This window comes from Triticum urartu, chromosome 7A, assembly GCF_056163025.1.
Source record: "Triticum urartu cultivar PI428250 chromosome 7A, HENAU_Tu73, whole genome shotgun sequence".
Lineage (NCBI taxonomy): Eukaryota > Viridiplantae > Streptophyta > Magnoliopsida > Poales > Poaceae > Triticum > Triticum urartu.
Genome location: NC_141879.1, coordinates 693,858,283 through 693,878,532, shown reverse-complemented (window position 1 = coordinate 693,878,532; position 20,250 = coordinate 693,858,283). Strand labels below are relative to the sequence as shown.

General features: G+C 42.6%; 1 pseudogene; it reads right to left on the bottom strand.

Annotated features, from left to right (window-relative positions):
- Nucleotides 1-16,207: 16,207 nt before the first annotated feature.
- On the bottom strand, nucleotides 16,208-19,603 carry LOC147961627 (uncharacterized; annotated as a pseudogene).
- Nucleotides 19,604-20,250: the final 647 nt, after the last annotated feature.

The following is a 20,250-nucleotide window of genomic DNA, read 5'->3' as shown; positions in this document are numbered from 1 at the left end:
GAGGGATTCCCCCCTCCGGCAGGGTGCCGGAACGGGTCTAGATTGGTTTTTGGTGGCTACGGAGGCTTCTGGCGGCGGAACTCCCAATCTATTGTGCTCCATGATAGTTTTAGGGTATATGGATATATCACTACTAGGGAAAAGCCTATACACAGAATTTACCAGCAGCGCGCTATAAAATCAGGCGCTACTGCTAAGTAGCAGTAGCACGGGCTGTGGAAACTCGCTGCTGAAACAAGTTTATCAGTAGCGCGCGCACTCCAAGCGGCGCTACTGCTAAAATTCCCACGACGCCGCCGTGAGGCCAGTTATAGCAGCAGCGCATTAAAATAGACAGCGCTACTGCTACGTAATGTAGCAGCAGCGCATTCAGGCAATAATCGCTACTGCTAAATTAACTACAGATCTCACTAGCCTCATCCACAGATCACACTCACACACACTCACGGTCTCCTCCTCACCTCCCGCCCCGTCTCCCCTCCCCCGTCGCCCTCCCCCGATCTGCGCCGCTGTCGCCTCATCCTCCTCGCTGGACTCGGTACCGGCCTCCTCCGTCCTCCCTCCACTCGCCGCTGGCCGTCCCCTCCTCGCTCCGTCTTCCTCCTCGATCAGTCCTCCCTCCACTCGCTGCCGGTCGGCCCCTCCTCGCTCTGCCTTCCTCCTCCGTCCTACTATCTTCTCCCTCCTCGAGTCGCCCCTCCTTGTCCCTCCTCCCTGATACATTTTGATTTAGTAGGCTTTCATATGTAACATTTTGATTTAGTTGATTTAGTATGCTAGTGGATTTAGTATGCTAGTTGATTTAGTATGCTAGTTGATTTAGTCGATTTAGTTGATATGATTCAGTTGATTTAGTAGGCTAGTTGATTTAGTTGATTTAGAACATTTTGATTTAGTTGATTTAGTAGGCTAGTTGATTTAGTTGATTTAGTAGGCTAGTTGATTTAGAACATTTTGATTTAGTTGATTTAGTAAAATGGCGCCACCACCAGCACCACTATGTCGACTGTGCAAGTCAAGGTGCACTAGCAGCCTTGCAACTGGCAAGTTGTTCGGCATCTACTTCCATCCGAGTTTTCGTCATGCGGCGGTAAGAAATTAGATGAAATGTAACAACTATTTTATTTTTAGTGTTGGCATTACTGCATTGTGTCATTTGCTTTTCTTACACAGATCGTCCCATGCAATGTGAGGTTGAAATTCAACAAGCTGACAGGAGACACTGTGACATTTGAGGCTCCTGGGGGGGGCGTACACTATGGAGGTCGAGAAAGGACGCAATATGTCGCAGATTGGAGGAGATGGATGGGCCCGTTTCCTCGCTCGCATGTGTCTTACTGGTGGTGAGTTGATCAGATTCTCCTTCAGAGTAGAAAGACCCAAGCTGGTTGTCATTTATATCAACCTGGTGGAAGATGATGAAGATGACGAAGATGATGAAGATAATGAGGACACACTCAATGAAGATGATGAGAACCCACTTCATGAAGCCATCATAGCTCAAAGAATGAGGCTGGGCGAGGAGGAGGTGTGCAACCTATGGGACATAATTCCGCCACGTGATGACTTTGTCGGGGTGCCATTCGTGACCCGCCTGACAAGTACCATGGTCGATCGGCATGAAATGGTATGTTATATGTACTGCATGTAGTAATTTGATGATATATACATGTTGTATTGTTATACTTACAAATCTAGTCAATGATATACTTTAGTGTAGAGTCTGATCACATGCTTAGGCTATTTATTAATTGATATGTTTTTCTTATTCAGAGATTGCCAAAGAACCTATCTGTGAGTTGTGGTATTGAGCCTGATGAAGAAGGCTCAGTTGGACTACGCCTTACCGCAAGGGGCTCCGTCACCACATGTACTTACCGCATGGGCACAGATGGTCGCACACACTTGAACTCGGTTGGGTGGAAGAGATTCCTCGTTGGCAAGAATCTTCGTGCTGGACAGGCCATCCTAATTACTATCAGGAACACCCACCGCCCAGGCTTGAGGATGATGATCGTCGTCGATATCATCTAGAACTACATATGTGTATGTGGCTATATCATCTAGAACTACATATGATGATCGTCGTCGATATCATGTAGAACTACATATGATGATCGTCGTCGATATCATCTAGAACTAAATATGATGATTGTCGTCGATGTCACCTTGTACTGCTTGAGGATGCATGTTGAGTATATATGAAATTGTTATCTAGTACTCCCTCGGTTCCAAATTACTCGTCGTGGTTTGAGTTCAAATTTGAACTAAAACCACGACGAGTAATTTCGAACCGAGGGAGTACTACCTAGTACCTATAATGCTTTATGAAATTGATATCTAGTAGTACCTAGTATCTGGAAATTGCAGTTATCGAAGCCGGAATGGGGAAATGGTGAAAGATATAACAGTAGCGATGGACCGGGAAATCGCTACAGCTAAGTAATAGCAGCGCGTTCCAGAAAAGCGTTGCTGCTATAGTCAATAGTGGTAGCGCGGGTACAGGCAGCGCTACTACTAAGAGTTAGCTGTAGCGCCTTATTGGTAGCGCGGGTACCCGCGCTGCTGATAGGCCTAAAACCCGCGCTGCTGCTAGCCTTTTCCCTAGTAGTGTATATAGGCAGAAGAAATACATCAGGGGAGCCACGAGGGTGGAGGGCGCGCCCAGGGGGGTGGGCGCGCCCCCCTGCCTCGTGGCTTCCTCGTTGATCCCCTGACGTGCACTCCAAGTCTTCTGTATTGCTTTCTATCCAAAAATAACTTTTCCGAAGGTTTCATTCCGTTTGGACTCCGTTTGATATTCCTTTTTTGCGATACTCTAAAACAAGGAAAAACAAAAACTGGCACTGGGCTCTAGGTTAATAGGTTAGTCCCAAAAATCATATAAAATAGCATATAAATGCATATAAAACATCCAAGGTTGATAATATAATAGCATGGAACAATCAAAAATTATAGATACGTTGGAGACGTATCATATACCCAAACTTCTAGAACATAACCTAGATCGGGAGTTCTGCCACCGCAAGCCTCTGTAGCCACCAAAAACCAATCTAGACCCGTTTCGGCACCCTGTCGGAGGGGGGGATCCCTCTCCGGTGGCCATATTCATCATCCCGGTGCTCTCCATGACGAGGAGGGAGTATTTCTCCCTCGAGGCTGAGGGTATGTACCAGTAGCTATGTGTTTGATCTCTCTCTCTCTCTCTCGTGTTCTTGAGTTGGCACGATCCTGATGTATCGCGAGCTTTGCTATTATAGTTGGATCTAATGATGTTTCTCCCCCTCTACTCTCTTGTGATGAATTGAGTTTTCCCTTTGAAGTTATCTTATCGGATTGAGTCTTTAAGGATTTGAGAACACCTGATGTATGTCTTGCATGTGCTTATCTGTGGTGACAATGGGATATCACGTGATCCACTTGATGTATGTTTGGTGATCAACTTGCAAGTTCCGTGACCTCGTGAACTTATGCTTAGGGGTTGGCACACGTTTTCATCTTGACTCTCTGGTAGAAACTTTGGGGCACTCTTTGAAGTACTTTGTGTTGGTTTGAATAGATGAATCTGAGATTGTGTGATGCATATCGTATAATCATACCCACGGATACTTGAGGTGACATTGGAGTATCTAGGTGACATTAGGGTTTTGGTTGATTTGTATCTTAAGGTGTTATTCTAGTACGAACTCTATGATAGATTGAACGGAAAGAATAGCTTCGTGTTATTTTACTACGGACTCTTGAATAGATCGATCAGAAAGGATAACTTTGAGGTGGTATCGTACCCTACAATAATCTCTTCGTTTGTTGTCCTCTATTAGTGACTTTGGAGTGACTCTTTGTTGCATGTTGAGGGATAGTTATATGATCCAATTATGTTATTATTATTGAGAGAACTTGCACTAGTGAAAGTATGAACCCTAGGCCTTGTTTCAACGCATTGCAATACCATTTTCGCTCACTTTTATCATTAGTTACCTTGCTGTTTTTATATGTTCAGATTACAAAAACCTATATCTACTATCCATATTGCACTTGTATCACCATCTCTTCGCCGAACTAGTGCACCTATACAATTTATCATTGTATTGGGTGTGTTGGGAACACAAGAGACTCTCTGTTATTTGGTTGCAGGGTTGTTTGAGAGAGACCATTTTCATCCTACGCCTCCCACGGATTGATAAACTTTAGGTCATCCACTTGAGGGAAATTTGCTACTGTCCTACAAACCTCTACACTTGGAGGTCCAACAACGTCTACAAGAAGAAGGTTGTGTAGTAGACATCAAGCTCTTTTCTGGCGCCGTTGCCGGGGAGGTTAGCGCTTGAAGGTATATCTTTAGATCTTTGAATCGAATCTTTTAGTTTCTTGTTTTATCACTAGTTTAGTTTATAAAAGAAAATTAAAAATGGAATTGAGGTTACTGCATATGCTTCATCTTTTTAATGTCTTTCATGAAAATAAGGATTCCGATAACTGTGCCAAAGTGTTAGAAGAAGAATGTATTAAAATGTTTGGCACTAAATATTTGTATGATGAGCATGACTGCAATGTTGTTAGCGTGAATTCTTTGAATACCCATGATGCTAATGATATGCAAAGCCACAAGCTTGGGGATGCTATGTTTGATGAAGATGATATGTTTAGTTCCCCAAGTTTTGATGAGCAAATTTATTATGATGAAAGCATGCCTCCTATTTATGATGATTATTGTGATGACACATATGCTATAAAGAATAAAAATAACCATGAAACTTGTCATCATGATTTTAATTTTTAATTGCATTATGCTTCACATGATAGTTATTTTGTTCAGTTTGCTCCCACTACTATTCAGGAGAAGAATTTTGCTTATGTGGAGAGTAATAAAAATTCTATGCTTATGAATCATGAAAAAAATGCTTTACATGATAGTTATATTATTGAATTCATTCATTATGCTACTGAAAATTATTATGAGGGAGGAATATATGCTTGTAGGAATTGCAATAATATCAAGTTTCCTCTCTATGTGCTTAAGGTTTTAAAGTTATGCTTGTTTTGCCTTCCTATGCTAGTTGATTATTGTTCCCATAAGTTGTTTGCTCACAAAATCCCTAGGCATAGGAAGTGGGTTAGGCTTAAATGTGTTATTCATATGTTTCATGACACTTCTGTTATGTTTCAATTCTTATCTTTTATGCGAGCATCATTGAAATCATCATGCCTAGCTAGGAGCGTTAAACGATAGCGCTTGTTGGGAGACAACCCAATTTTATTTTTGTTATTTGCTTTTTGCTCCTGTTTAGTAATAAATAATTCATCTAGACTCTGTTTAGATGTGCCTTTATATTTTAATTAGTGTTTGTGCCAAGTAGAACCTTTGGGAAGACTTGGGTGAAGTCTTTGCGATCTTGCTGTAAAAAACAGAAACTTTTGCGCTCACGAGATTAGCTGCCTTTTTTACTGGAGAGTGCATTTAGGTTGATTCTTTTTGCAGATGATTAATAGACAAATGCCTCTGGTCCACCAATTTATTTCAGAATTTTTGGAGTGACAGAAGTATTCGAATGATACAGATTGCTACAGACTGTTCTATTTTTGACAGATTCTGTTTTCATTGTGTTGTTTGCTTATTTTGATGAATCTATGAGTAGTATTGGAGGGTATGAACCATAGAGAAGTTGGAATATAGTAGATATTACACCAATATGAATTTAGAATGAGTTCACAACAGTACCTAAGTGGTGATTTATTTTCTTATACTAACGGAGCTTACGAGTTTTCTGTTAAGTTTTGTGTTGTGAAGTTTTCAAGTTTTGGGTAATGATTCGATGGACTATGGAATAAGGAGTGACAAGAGCCTAAGCTTGGGGATGCCCAAGGCACCCCAAGGTAATATTCAAGGACAACCAAAAGCCCGGGGCATCCCCTCTTTCGTCTTCGTTCATCGGTAACTTTACTTGGAGCTATATTTTTATTCACCACATGATATGTGTTTTGCTTGGAGCGTCATTTTATTTTATTTTGTTTTGCTTGCTGTTTGAATAAAATACCAAGATCTGAAATTCTTAAATGTTAGAGAGTCTTCACATGGTTGCATAAATATTCGACTACTCATTGATCTTCACTTATATCTTTCGGAGTAGTTTGTCATTTGCTCTAGTGCTTCACTTATATCCTTTTAGAGCACGGCGGTGGTTTTATTTTGAAGAAATAGATGAACTCTCGTGCTTCACTTATATTATTTTGAGAGTCTTTAGAACATCATGGTAGTTTGCTTTGGTTATGAAATTAGTCCTAATATGATAGGCATCCAAGATGGGTATAATAAAAAACTTTCATATAGAGTGCATTGAATACTATAAGTTTGATACTTGATGATTGTTTTGAGATATGAATATGGTGATATTAGAGTCATGCTAGTAGAGTAGTTGTGAATTTGAGAAATACTTGTGTTAAACTTTGTGATTCTCGTAGCATGCACGTATGGTGAACCGTTATGCGATGAAGTCGGAGCGTGATGTATTTTTTGATTGTCTTCCTTATGAGTGGAGGTCGGGGACGAGCGATGGTCTTTTCCTACCAATATATCCCCTAGGAGCATGCGCCTAGTACTTTGTTTCAATAACTAATAGATTTTTGCAATAAGTATGTGAGTTCTTTATGAATAATGTTGAGTCCATGGATTATACGCACTCTCGCCCTTCCACCATTGCTAGCCTCTCTAATACCGCGCATCTTTCGCCGGTATCATACACCCACCATATACCTTTCTTAAAATAGCCACCATACCTACCTATTATGGCATTTCCATAGTCATTCTGAAATATATTTCCATGCAACTTTCCACCGTTCCGTTTATTATGACACGCTTCATCATTGTCATATTGCTTTGCATGATCATGTAGTTGACATCGTATTTGTGGCAAAGCCACCATTCATAATTCTTTCATACATGTCATTCTTGATTCATTGCACATCCCGGTACACTGCCGGAGGCATTCACATAGAGTCATATTTTGTTCTAAGTATCGAGTTGTAATTCTTGAGTTGTAAGCAAATAAAAGTGTGATGACCATCATTATTAGAGCATTGTCCCATGTGAGGAAAGGATGATGGAGACTATGATTCCCCCACAAGTCGGGTTGAGACTCCGGACGAGAGAAAAAGGAAAAAAAGAGGCCATAAAAAGAGAAAAATCCCCAAATAAAAAAATGAGAGAAAAAGAGAGAAGGGGCAATGCCACTATCCTTTTACCACACTTGTGCTTCAAAGTAGCACCATGATCTTCATGAGAGTCTCCTATGTTGTCACTTTTATATACTAGTCGGAATCTTTCATTGTAGAACTTGACTTGTATATTCCAATGATGGGCTTTCTCAAAATGCCCTAGGTCTTCGTGAGCAAGCGAGTTGGATGCACACCCACTTAGTTTCTTTTTGAGCTTTCATACACTTATAGCTCTAGTGCATCCGTTGCATGGCAATCCCTACTCACTCACATTGATATCTATTGATGGGCATCTCCATAGCCCGTTGATACGCCTAGCTAATGTGAGACTATCTTCTCCTTTTTGTCTTCTCCACAACCACCATTCTATTCCACCTATAGTGCTATGTCCATGGCTCACGCTCATGTATTGCGTGAAAATTGAAAAGGTTTGAGAACATCAAAAGTATGAAACAATTGCTTGGCTTGTCATCGGGGTTGTGCATGATTTAAATATTTTGTATGATGAAGATAGAGCATAGCCAGACTATATGATTTTGCAGGGATAGCTTTCTTTGGCCATGTTATTTTGAGAAGACATAATTGCTTGGTTAGTATGCTTGAAGTATTATTGTTTTTATGTCAATATTAAACTTTTGTCTTGAATCTTATGGATCTGAATATTCATGCCATAATAAAGAAAATTACATTGATAATTATGTTAGGTAGCATTCCACATCAAAAATTCTGTTTTTATCATTTACCTACTCGACGACGAGTAGGAATTAAGCTTGGGGATGCTTGATACGTCTCCAACGTATCTAAATTTTTTGATTGTTTCATGCTATTATATTATCCATCTAGGATGTTTTATATGCATTGGTATTTTATATGATTTTTGGGACTAACCTATTAACCTAGAGCCCAGTGCCAGTTTCTGTTTTTTCCTTGGTTTTTGAGTATCGCAGAAAAGGAAAAACCAAACGAAGTCCAATTGACCTGAAACTTCATGGAGATTATTTTTGGACCAGAAGAAGCCCACGAAGTATCGGAGATGGGCCAGAAGAGTCCCGAGGCACCCACGAGGGTGGGGGCTCGCCCTACCCCCTGGGCGCGCCCCCTACCTCGTGGCCGCCTCGGAGACCCCCTGACTTGTTCCCGACGCCAAAACCTCTTATATATACCCAAACTTCCAGAACATAACCTAGATCGGGAGTTCCGCCGCCGCAAGCCTCTGTAGCCACCAAAAACCAATCTAGACCCGTTCCGGCACCCTGTCGGAGGGAGGGGGAATCCCTCTCCGGTGGCCATCTTCATCATCACGGCACTCTCCATGACAAGGAGGGAGTAGTTCACCCTCGGGGGCTCGGGGCTGAGGGTATGTACCAGTAGCTATGTGCTTTGATCTCTCTCTTTCCCTCTCTCTCTCTCTCGTGTTCTTGATTCGCACGATCTTGATGTATCGCGAGCTTTGCTATTATAGTTGGATATTATGATGTTTCTCCCCCTCTACTCTCTTATAATGGATTGAGTTTTCTCTTTGAAGTTATCTTATCGGATTGAGTCTTTGAGGATTTGAGAACACTTGATGTATATGTTGCATGTGCTTAACTGAGGTGACAATGGGATATTCACGTGATCCACTTGATGTATGTTTTGGTGATCAACTTGCGAGTTTCGTGAGCTCGTGAACTTATGCATAGGGGTTGGCACATGTTTTCGTCTTGACTCTCCGGTAGAAACTTTGGGGCACTCTTTGAAGTTCTTTGTGTTGGTTGAATAGATGAATCTGAGATTGTGTAATGCATATCGTATAATCATACCCACAGATACTTAAGATGACATTGGAGTATCTAGGTGACATCAGGGTTTTGGTTGATTTGTATCTTAAGGTGTTATTCTAGTACGAACTCCAGGATAGATTGAACGGAAAGAATAGCTTCGTGTTATTTTACTACGGACTCTTGAATAGATCGATCAGAAAGGATAACTTTGAGGTGGTTTCGTACCCTACAATAATCTCTTTGTTTGTTCTCCGCTATTAGTGACTTTGGAGTGACTCTTTGTTGCATGTTGAGGGATAGTTATATGATCCAATTATGTTATTATTGTTGAGAGAACTTGCATTAATGAAAGTATGAACCCTAGGCCTTGTTTCAACGCATTGCAATACCATTTTCGCTCACTTTTATCATTAGTTACCTTGCTGTTTTTATATGTTCAGATTACAAAAACCTATATCTACTATCCATATTGCACTTGTATCACCATCTCTTCGCCGAACTAGTGCACCTATACAATTTACCATTGTATTGGGTGTGTTGGGAACACAAGAGACTCTCTGTTATTTGGCTGCAGGGTTGTTTGAGAGAGACCATTTTTATCCTACGCCTCCCACGGATTGATAAACTTTAGGTCATCCACTTGAGGGAAATTTGCTACTGTCCTACAAACCTCTGCACTTGGAGGTCCAACAACGTCTACAAGAAGAATGTTGTGTAGTAGACATCAGCTGGGCGGGTGGAGGTCGCGGAAGCGGTGGAGGAAGACCGTTATGGCAGCGTGGAGGAGCCAACACTTGCAGACGAGCATGCACCACTGGGGAAAACCCTAGTAGTGACGCGGGTTTATTGGCTACAACTAACTTTTAGCAGTAGCGCGTTTCTTACCCAACGCTACTGCTACCTATACCTAGCGGTAGCGCACTTCTAGCCATCGCTACTGCTAATATTATTCTGTAGAATATTATTCTATAGCGCGGCTCTAGGACCCACACTACTGATAGGCAGCATTGCTGCCAAGATTTTCTTTTTTTCTGCTATATTTGTATTTTTACAGGTTTTATACAATTACAACATATACATACATTGAAACGATAAGAAAAAGAAATGTCTCATCATCATCATTATCATCGAAGTGGTATAAATAGTCTCATCAGATATGAGTAATGCTATGGGGCTATTTGGATCTTTCCCAGGATAGCCCCGCCAACTCGTGGGCAAGGCAAAAAATTGGTGAGCCTTTTGGGCGCCCGTGACTTTGCCAGCGATTGGCGTAGAAATGAACGGGAAGAGGGCGTGGCGCATTGGCTAGCCAAATAATTGGCTGTCATCCAAACAGACGTGGTGGCCGTGGTCAACGCCAATATTTTGGCTCGGTGGCTTTGGCTCAGAACTAAACAGCCCCTACATCTACAAAGGTTTACTTATAAATATTTTATGTACAAACCAATATGGAGGATTGTGATTGGTAATAAGGGATGATGGGGTCCACCACCACTTAAATTCAGAAGGAGAGATAATTACTTTGGAAGGTTAAGAAGTTGTTCGGGAAACCACCAGCTTCACCAAATCCAAGGATCCGCGGAGTACCTGTTTCCCGCTCCATGATTTTGAACTACGGCTTCGGCTACTCCGGAAGCGGAGTCACGGAACGGGAGGGACTCCCAATAGGCTCTAAGGCTAGTTGTAGTGGGAGTAGCTAGCAACCTAGCGCATTTTAAGAAATTTTTAGCTTATGTAGCAAATAGTTAATGAGAAGTGGTAAATAGTTTAGATATATTATAACTGAGTAATTTTCCTATCTTCTTAGGCCATTAGCATTTTCAGCCATCATCAGTTTGGGGTATTTCTGGCCATCAGATTTGTTGTGAATCTTATCTAATCAGGCTCTGTTCATTGTTAACGAGCGTGAGCCGTCATGGGCCGCTACTCTGGTCGCATTTTTCTGCGCCTCTGGTAAAATTCGGCCTAATGGGCCTTTAGTCCCTCCCTTATGGGCCAGTAGCAGACCCCTCGCTACGTTGCTCAAGCTATTGTTTCGTGACCCTAAAAAAATGTCGTTTCGTTCGGCAAAATTGCACGCCTCTGACCCCTTCGCATGGCGGCTCTTCCCATGGGTAACATGGGTAAGAGCATCTCTAACAGCCGTGCTTTGCACCGCGCGCTAAAAACTTGCCGTGTGTCGTTCGTCTAATTTTACGCGGCCGTCAGTGCTGGTTTCAATAGCCGCGCTAAAATGCAGCGCGCGCGTCGTGAACCGCCGGAGCATTGCATATATGGCATTTTAAACACAAAATGAATTTGAAATATTCAAAATGCAATAAACATGACATATAAAATTTCACACAAACAAGTTGATGAATAAAAGTTCATGCCCACAAATTCATCCAACCAAATTCAAAATGCAAACCAAGTTCAAGACACAAATGAAAGACACATCAATCCTCGTCCTCGTCTTCGTCCTCATCTTCGGAAGACGATTCTTCCGCCTCCGAAGATGAATCTTCCTTCCTCTCCTTATCGCGCACCGCATCACGTGAAGCTCCGACGGTGTTGGCAAGATCTTCAACGGCATCTTCATGGGAATTTGTGTGAGGAGGCACATCGAAAGACATTCTACCCATGGCGGCCGGAGGTGCACCCATGCCTTCCATGAGAGAAGCAAAACTCATGCCTCCCATGACGGCCATAGCGTCGAGGGGTGCTCCAAAGCCACCCATGCCTCCCATGGCACCTAAACCGCCCACGGTACCTTCGAAGCCACCCATGCCACCCATGGCGCTAAGGCCACGGCCACCCATGGCGCCGAGGCCACTGCCACCCATTGCACGAACCATGACTCTTTTTTGGATCAAGACTTCTTCACGGGCAAGATTGACATACTCCTTTTGCATCTCATGGGGTGAGCGGGGTGCCGGCGCGTGCGTCCATGGGTGCAGTTCACCGGCGCCGGCGTGCGCGGGGTGTAGGAGGCGGAGAGGAGAGAGTGCGGCGCGAGCGCTCGAGTGTGCCGTGCGCGGAAGCGGACGCCCCAAATACACCGCGCGAGATAGCGAATCCGACCGCGCGCCCAACTCCTTATACTGTGTGCGGTTATTGCGCTCCCGCTGGAGCAACCCATCGAGTTGCGCGCGCGCTAAAATGGCCAAATTTACGACGCGGCGCTTGTTTAGCGCGGCTGCTGGAGATGCTCTAAGGCCACGCCCGATGCCGGAGCGACGGGTCGATGGCGACCGCGCTGGGTTCGGGCAGCACCACGACGGGACGGGGTTGGCTCGATTCCCATGGTCCATCCGGTTGCACGGCGCGACGGGAAGGTGTGTCGCGGCAACCGTGCGTTGAAGTCCTATCGCCGATCCAACGATGGCCCTGTTTGGTTCATAAGTTTTAGGACTTTTTTTATTCCCAACTTATAAGTCTCAAGTCCCAAAAAGTCTCTACCTGTTTGGTTCCTGGGACTTATAAGTCTCTATAAAACCATATTACAACTATAAGTCCCTATAAGTCCCTCCTTGAGAGTCTTATTTCATAAGTCTCAAATGCCCACTTTAAGTCCCTATAAGTTCCTCCTGTTTGGTTTAGATGAGACTTATAAGGACTTATTTAAGTCCCTAAACCAATAAATCTCTGGAAACAAACACCCTTTGATTTTCTGCCCCCATGTAATTATGGCGCTGCTCCTCTCTAGCTTCCCTTCGTCCGTTCGGTTTCATCATCATGGTCACCAACATCTTGATTTCAGTTACCACGGTGGGTGGAGGAGGCGTTACCACAATGCCTGGGAGTTCAGAAAAATCGTTCGGGCTTCCCAGATCCCTTCTTAGTCCAGGGTATAAATAGCTCATTCGCTGTTGCCGGCTCGTTCAAGTTCTACTTTCATCTCTTTGTTTGTTGGTTTAACAGTTTCGATGCTTTATGATATGGGTTTGGTTCTACTCTGTTTGTTGACGAGCTCTCTCATTTTTCATGTAGGAATTGTGGAGTTGATCATTCGCCTGGTTGCGGCATGCCTGATCGAGGTCTATCCATGGCTCCTGGACAGGTCAGTGTGCGGGTGCCAATTAATTGCTTTTGGCGCTTGCACTGCTGAATATTTGACAACCAAGTATAGGGATGGGTCCAATCAGAAAGTTATTGGATTTGTGATCTTCAGGTTTACTCTCTAATTGTGAATCCATAGGTACCTCCTGGAATTCAAAGGTAGATGAAAATACTTCTGAAGCACACATGTTAGTGAAGGTTGGCTCTCATGGATTGTTTGCTAATTGATACATATGCAGTGTCATAGATACAGTTTCATGTATTATAAAATGGTGATATAGCAAATTTATTCATGGAACTCGGGCCTGTGGTATAGGGCGTGAAATTTTTAAATTTTTATATATAATTGTCCTTAACAATTCGGTAATGCTTATGTTTAATCCGGTGCACATGCTGACATTTAATTAATGATGAAGTCATTTTTAATCCTTCTGGAGATTATAAATTTGCATCTTCTCGCCTGCAGCTTTATACCGTCATGCCATGCATACCTTTGTTGATTGGTCATAGTTTCACATTTTGGTTCTCCTAGGCACAAAGTCTTTGACTAGCATGCCTCGCACTGTAAATGTTGGATGCATCAGATAAATACTACATGGATGGATAGACCTACAAGAGTTGATCGATATTGTTTTCTTTAATACCATTAAAGTTGTATGCTTCTGTTCCTGCTATATCCACTTGTTGTTTTCTATGCCGTGCACCTTAACTTTGGTCCAGAGTGGATGTGCCCAAATGGCGGCATTGTTTTGGCTAGCTGAAAACAGGTAGTGTGTGCTCTATGGACAAGATAATCATTGTGCTCTTTCAGGTGAGCAGACCATCCGTGCTTAGGACAACATCACAGGGTAAAACTAGGCTTTTACTGTTTCCTGTTCCTGTTCTTCTTGGCAAAACATTTATATTTACTAGATGTTGTTTTCTTATTTCGTATTTTCTTGAATCCCTCAATTTATTTATTTGTACAAGTGGTATTTAGAAGAGTTTTGTTCACATAACATGTATGTTGTTGTAAACATAAATATTTCTTGAGAATTAGGCAAACCGTGAACCCGTTCGATTGAACATAATTGCAGATAAAGCTGGTTTATTCCCACAAAACTTAGTCCCAAAGATCATTGAGGTTATTTTAATTCAACGCGCTCTTAACATACTTAATTCTTTTCACTAATTGTGTGAATATTTCTCTTAGATTTCCTGCCATATTTATGTTTGGAAATTTTGTTCTTCATCACAAGATAATGTCGTATTCTAGAAAAATGATCTTTCCTTGAGCAATGGATCCAAAATGTTTTACATATTTGTTTGGTTGTACCACTACCTTTGATTTATTGTCTCGAGTTGCCTCTTTCCCACATTAAGCCGGTTTAAATTTGAGACATCCACTCAAAAAATATATCACAAACCCACTCTAGCTTAGTGAAAAGAGCTGAACTGATTACATCTAAATTGCTGAACTAGTTACTGTTAATTCATCATGATGCATCTTAAACACTGGTACATCTGAATTGTTGAACTGGTTACTGTTAATTCATCATGATGTAGTTAGGATATGTTGACAGAAACATCATACACTCAAAACTTCGACTAATAGCAATATTTTGTTAAGTCTTTACTATCGTCCTCCCAAAGTTTACGTTGCCTTCCCTAATTTTTCCCTATACAAAGCCTTCTTTAAACCTGTTATACAAATCAGATACATTTGGTAAGAGTACATAATTATTGTGATTTATATGAACGCGTCATCTAGAGCACTAAATGTTAAATTTTTATGCCGCCATATATTATGTAAAATTCTATTGGTCCATTGTAAAAATTGGAGTGAAGTGCACTGTAGGTCCCTAAACTATTCGAGGGGTGTCAACCAGGTCCTCGAACTATGAAAATCGACATGTGGGTCCTCGAACTATTGTAAGTGTCTCAGTCACGTCCAAAACCTGCCCGACCCAGACTGACCTGCCGTTGACTGTTGCCACGTCGGACAGGGGTAACGGAGGTGGATGGATATTTACAAAAACACCTCGAATCGTTTCAGATCTCCATTCCCCAGTCCTTGCCTCTTCTTCTCCTTCTCTCCCGATCTCTCTCACGGCGATTTGGGGGCGGCGGTGCCATGGTCCGGAGCTGGAGCGCGTCTGCGAGCTCTTCCTGGCCGCCTTCCTCTGACCCTGAGGCTGGTGCATCTCTCCCTCTACTTAAGTGCTGCACGTGCGGCTGGAGGCAAGTGATTCGTCTGGTTTCCAAATCTGAGAGGAATCCAGGACGGGTTTTCTTCAAATGCCCTAATCACAAGGTCACTTTCGTTGTTTGAGTTAGTCTTCACTTTCAAATCAATAAGATTTCTCAAATTTTCTGCTCTTTGTTTGCTTGATTTTTTTGTTTTGGCAGAGAGGGTCACATGGATCTTGTGACTGCTATCACTGGATAGATGAATATTTGGATCTTGTTTTGTGCCATGGTTACAATATTCCTGAAGAGGAGGTGGAGTACATTGCAATGATTTCCAAGCACTATCTGGACAGGGAGATGACAACCAAAGGAACGAAGCCAAACATTCGTGCTAGTTTCATAGAGAAAGATAGCAGGGCAGAAAGTGTGGTTGAGAAGATTAGCAACATTCCTGGAAATCAGATGAGCCAGATTGCTGAAGATATCAAGCTTCAGTTGGATCTTTTTGTAGGCATAGGTTGGAAGATTCTGCTTGTTTGTACCATGATTCTTGCCGTGAACTTGTATGTTGTTGTAATGAAGTAGGAGCTGAAATGTGTTTTTAGTTGCCAAATGTGCAAGAAACATTGTCAGTGAACAATGTATGGTGCATGTAGCGATGACATGATGAAATATTTCCAGAATGTGCTTTGCAATATTCCCAGAATGTGTAAGCATGACAAATTTTGGCAAGCATTTCATCACATTTTTAACAAGCACTATCATAACAGGTTGTTCACAAAAGACATACATAATTGGCATGAAATCAGTCATCGTTGATTAGCTGAATGCATAACAAGTTTTGTCACAAAAGAGGAGTGCATCCAAAAGAGAGGGACAGTAGCATCTATCATAACAGGTTGTTCACAAAAGACACATATGCACTCCATACGCTATTACAAGGTGTGGATCAAAACCTACAGCCAAGACATGGGCATGAGCTCAGGTTTCCTTCAACACCTCAAGGAGCTTTTTCTCTCTATGCATTAATCTTTAGGCATTTTCTTTGCCTTTGTTCTTCTGGCCTGTTTTGCTGCTTCAGTTACACCAACAGCAGCATCTGTTTGGGAGGCTTGAGTGGTTGCTCTAGGAGGCACAAAGGCTTGCCTAACAACTGCTTTAGGAGTTGTCTTTTTCTTCTTAGTTTGTAGCTTTTTCTTCGGAAATTGTGCACTGGTTGTAGCCCTGGGCACTGGCAGCTCATCTCTCCTCGATGCAATGAAAGAGCACTCAGGAAGTGGTCCTGGTGGTGCATCAGGTGTTACTTGAGATGCTTCAACCTACACAATTGACACCACGGATACATCCGTTTGAGCGACAAGTATTTCCGGACAGATAAATATGTAAACAACATTTCTTTGGAACAAATGCTAACCTCTTGGAATAATGTTGACAGCACCGAACATGTGTGTGAACTATCCTCACCAGGTATCTAATTTCAAATGTAAAACCATGTCAATTCATTGCATTTGGATACACTACAAGTAGGCATTCAAGCATGGTTAGTTCAGTACCTGTGTGATGGTCATCTCAGTGCATTGGGAGTCCTGTGCAGTAGGTGCTTGAAGCAAATTTCTTCTCACAGGTAGTTTTTCTAGTGCACGCACTCTATCAGATGGATGTAGTACAGTGCATTTTCTTCTATTGTGTTATGTGGAGTTGCAGACACTGCAATGCATTATTACTCCATGCTTGCTAAACCTAGTGCCTTCATCCTTCTCTGAAGGGTGAACTATTCTCTTCTTTTTTTTTCCTACCTGCCTTCTTCTCATACTTTGGAGGTTCTACCGGAGGACCATTTGTTTTCTGCCACTCAGCTGGATCTCTGCAAGGCATGATGACATGTCCATATGCCAACCTGTATGCCTCAATACTATAGCAAGCAGCCGCTTTGTCCTCTGGTTTAATTCTCTCAAACCTCAAACAAGCAATACTATGGCTACAAGGAATCCCTGTCAGCTGCCACCTTCTGCAACTACATTTATTCTTGAGAATATCAACAACATATTCATTTTCACGGCTCATTACCTTGAATACGCCTTTGCCAGTAGGACGTTCATGGCAACTTTTTGCCCATTCAATGTTTTTGTCAAGTTTTTTCTTGATCTTTGGGCATAATCGTCGTTGAGACCAGTCATCCTCACATTGCTTTCTATTTGTATACCATCGTGTCATCAACTGCGCCTTGATCTTCCTCAACATGCTTAGAATTGGTAACTCCCTTGCATCAAGTATCCATTTGTTGAAGACCTCACAACTGTTGTTGAGGAGTAGATCACATTTAGGTAATTCTTCGAAAAATGCCCTACACCATGTGTTAGGGGCAAGGCCATCCAAATATGCCCATGCTTCTAGATTCATCTCCTTCATCTTCTCCATGTTCTTTTTCCATGTAGCCATATTGTTGCTTCTTGCTATTGCCCACAACTGGTTCTTCAATGTTTCACCCTTCCAATTGGCATGGAAGTTCTGGTATAAGTGTCGTACACAAATCCTATGCTCTGAATCAGGGAACATATCGTCCACAACATTAATCAAGCCTTTCTGCCTATCACTCATGATTGTCCATGGTTTAGTGTTCTGAATTAACAGATGCTCTTTCAAGGTCTTGAGAAACCATGTCCAGGTGATGGTGTTTTCAACCTCAACTACTGCAATGGCTATTGGAATGATGCAGTCATTGGGATCAACTCCTGTGGCTGTTAGAAGTATTCCTCCATGCTTTGTCTTAAGGTGGCAACCATCCAGACAAATTACTGGCCTACATCATTGCAGAAAACCCCTCTTACATGCATCTATAGACATGTACAATTTGTCAAAAAGAACACCATTTTTCAGTTTCAAATAGAATGTGCTACCAGGATTTTGTGTTCTCAGCTCTTCTGCAAAATCCCACAACATATTGTACTGTTTTTGCTCATCTCCTCTAATCTTTCCGATTGCTTCTCTCTTTGCTCTAGCAAGCTTGCTCTTGGTGGCTGCCATATTGTAATCCTCTTGCACATTACTTCCTAGGGTTCTCAATGAAATTGATTCATCTGTCCTCACCTTCTCAACATACTTCTTTGCTATGTAACTAGCAGTGAATTGCTTCACCTCCCACTCCCTACTGCAAGTGTGCTCATCTATGTATTTTTTTCAGCATTATGCACTTTGTTCTGCTGTCCTTTGAGGCAAAGAACTCCCAGGGGCAACCTGGGACACAATGAGCTTTCACTCTAATTTTGTCGTTTTTTGGTGTCTTTATAGCTACCCTGTTCTTAACAGCATACTCTGCCAAAGCTGTCCTAACCTCTACAATTGATGAAAAGACCATTCCAACTTTGAACACAGGATTTTTCATGTCTTCAGGCCTAAAACTTTTGACTTCAAACTGTTCTCACCTCCTTCTTCATCTGAATCTGGGAGGTCCAGCTCCTCCTCTTCTTCCACCAAATTCTTGCCCTTACTTGCATTTCCCTTTTCCTTTGAGCTTCCAATATCCTTGTCCTTGTCCTTGTCCTTGCTCTGCTCATCCTCCTCTACATCTGCATCAACATACTTCTCATATAGGTTGTCATCATCTTTATCGAACTCATTATCGGAGTCCACAAACTCTGATCCACTACTACTGTCTTCACCCCCAGAACTGTCCTCTTCAACTTCTGGTTCAAACTGAGCCCTCCTCCTATTGCTTCTCCTCTCATATGTGAACTGATGCCCTGCATTACCGTTCCATGCCTCAGCCTCTCTCCTGTCAAAATTTCTCTGAAGTTTTGCTCTCTGTTTGGGGCTGATGACATTATCATAGAAGGGGGGAATATCCAGTGGCTTTCTCTTTGTAGGAGTAAAAACCTTAGGCAGCTGAGGGCCTCCAGTCATTGGAATGTCATTATCACTGAAGATTGATCTCTCCAGATCTTTATCATTCACATATAGCTCAAAAGTTTTGATCTTGCTGACCACAGACATCATATAATTTGTGTCAGCATCACACCCGGGCACTCGCAGACCATCAAACAATGATTTCCCTGGCAACAACCAATACACTTCCAACCTTGTGACATCTGCATAGCCACACTGCCTAACAAAATCTTCTATCCAAAGCAGAGACCATGTGTCCACTTCACAACAATCAAATGTGTCAATACGCTCATCTACATATGTCTTGTTTGGGCCGTCACCACAAAAGAACCCACTGTGATGAATCTCTACTGAAAAGAGGTCGTCGTTCGGTCCTACGTGCAAAGAGAGGGAATCGAGCATCAGGAAGCTGCACACAAACCTAACCCTAACCAATTCGGATCAAATCCTAACCCTAGTTACAAATCGATTGGGGGGACAGAGAGGAACATACCGTACTGTGGAGGAGGATCTCCAGGGAGCCGCCGTACCGGAGCCATCGACGCCTAGGCAGGCGCCGCCGTCTCCGTGCGGCCACACCAAATCGCCAGGGCGCCGCCGCCCCCAAATCGCCATGAGAGAGATCGGGAGATAAGGAGAAGAAGAGGCAAGGACTGGGGAATGGAGATCTGAAACGATTCAGGGTGTTTTTTGTAAATATCCATCCACCTCCGTTACCCCTATTCGACATGGCAACAGTCAACGGCAGGTCAGACTGGGTCGGGCAGGTTTTGGACGTGACTGAGACACTTACAATAGTTCGAGGACCCACATGTCGATTTTCATAGTTCGAGGACCTGGTTGACACCCCTCGAATAGTTTAGGGACCTACAGTGCACTTCACTCTAAAAATTGACGGGCGCGGCAACGCGCGGCATCAATAATCTAGTATGTTGCTGTAACATAGTGCTTTCTAAGACAAGATGAGTCAAGCTAATAAAGTCATCAATGATACTATTATTACTAGCAGACTGCCTGTGTGTTGCCACGGGCCAACAATTGGATTTACTGAAAGACACTTTTGCCTGCTTTTTCTATGAGGGAGTATATTACTTTGCATTATGAATCCATTATGGCCAGCTTAAGTAAACCTTTGTACTTCTTTCTAAGTGTAGCACTATTGGAGGACTAAGAAAATTTGCATTAT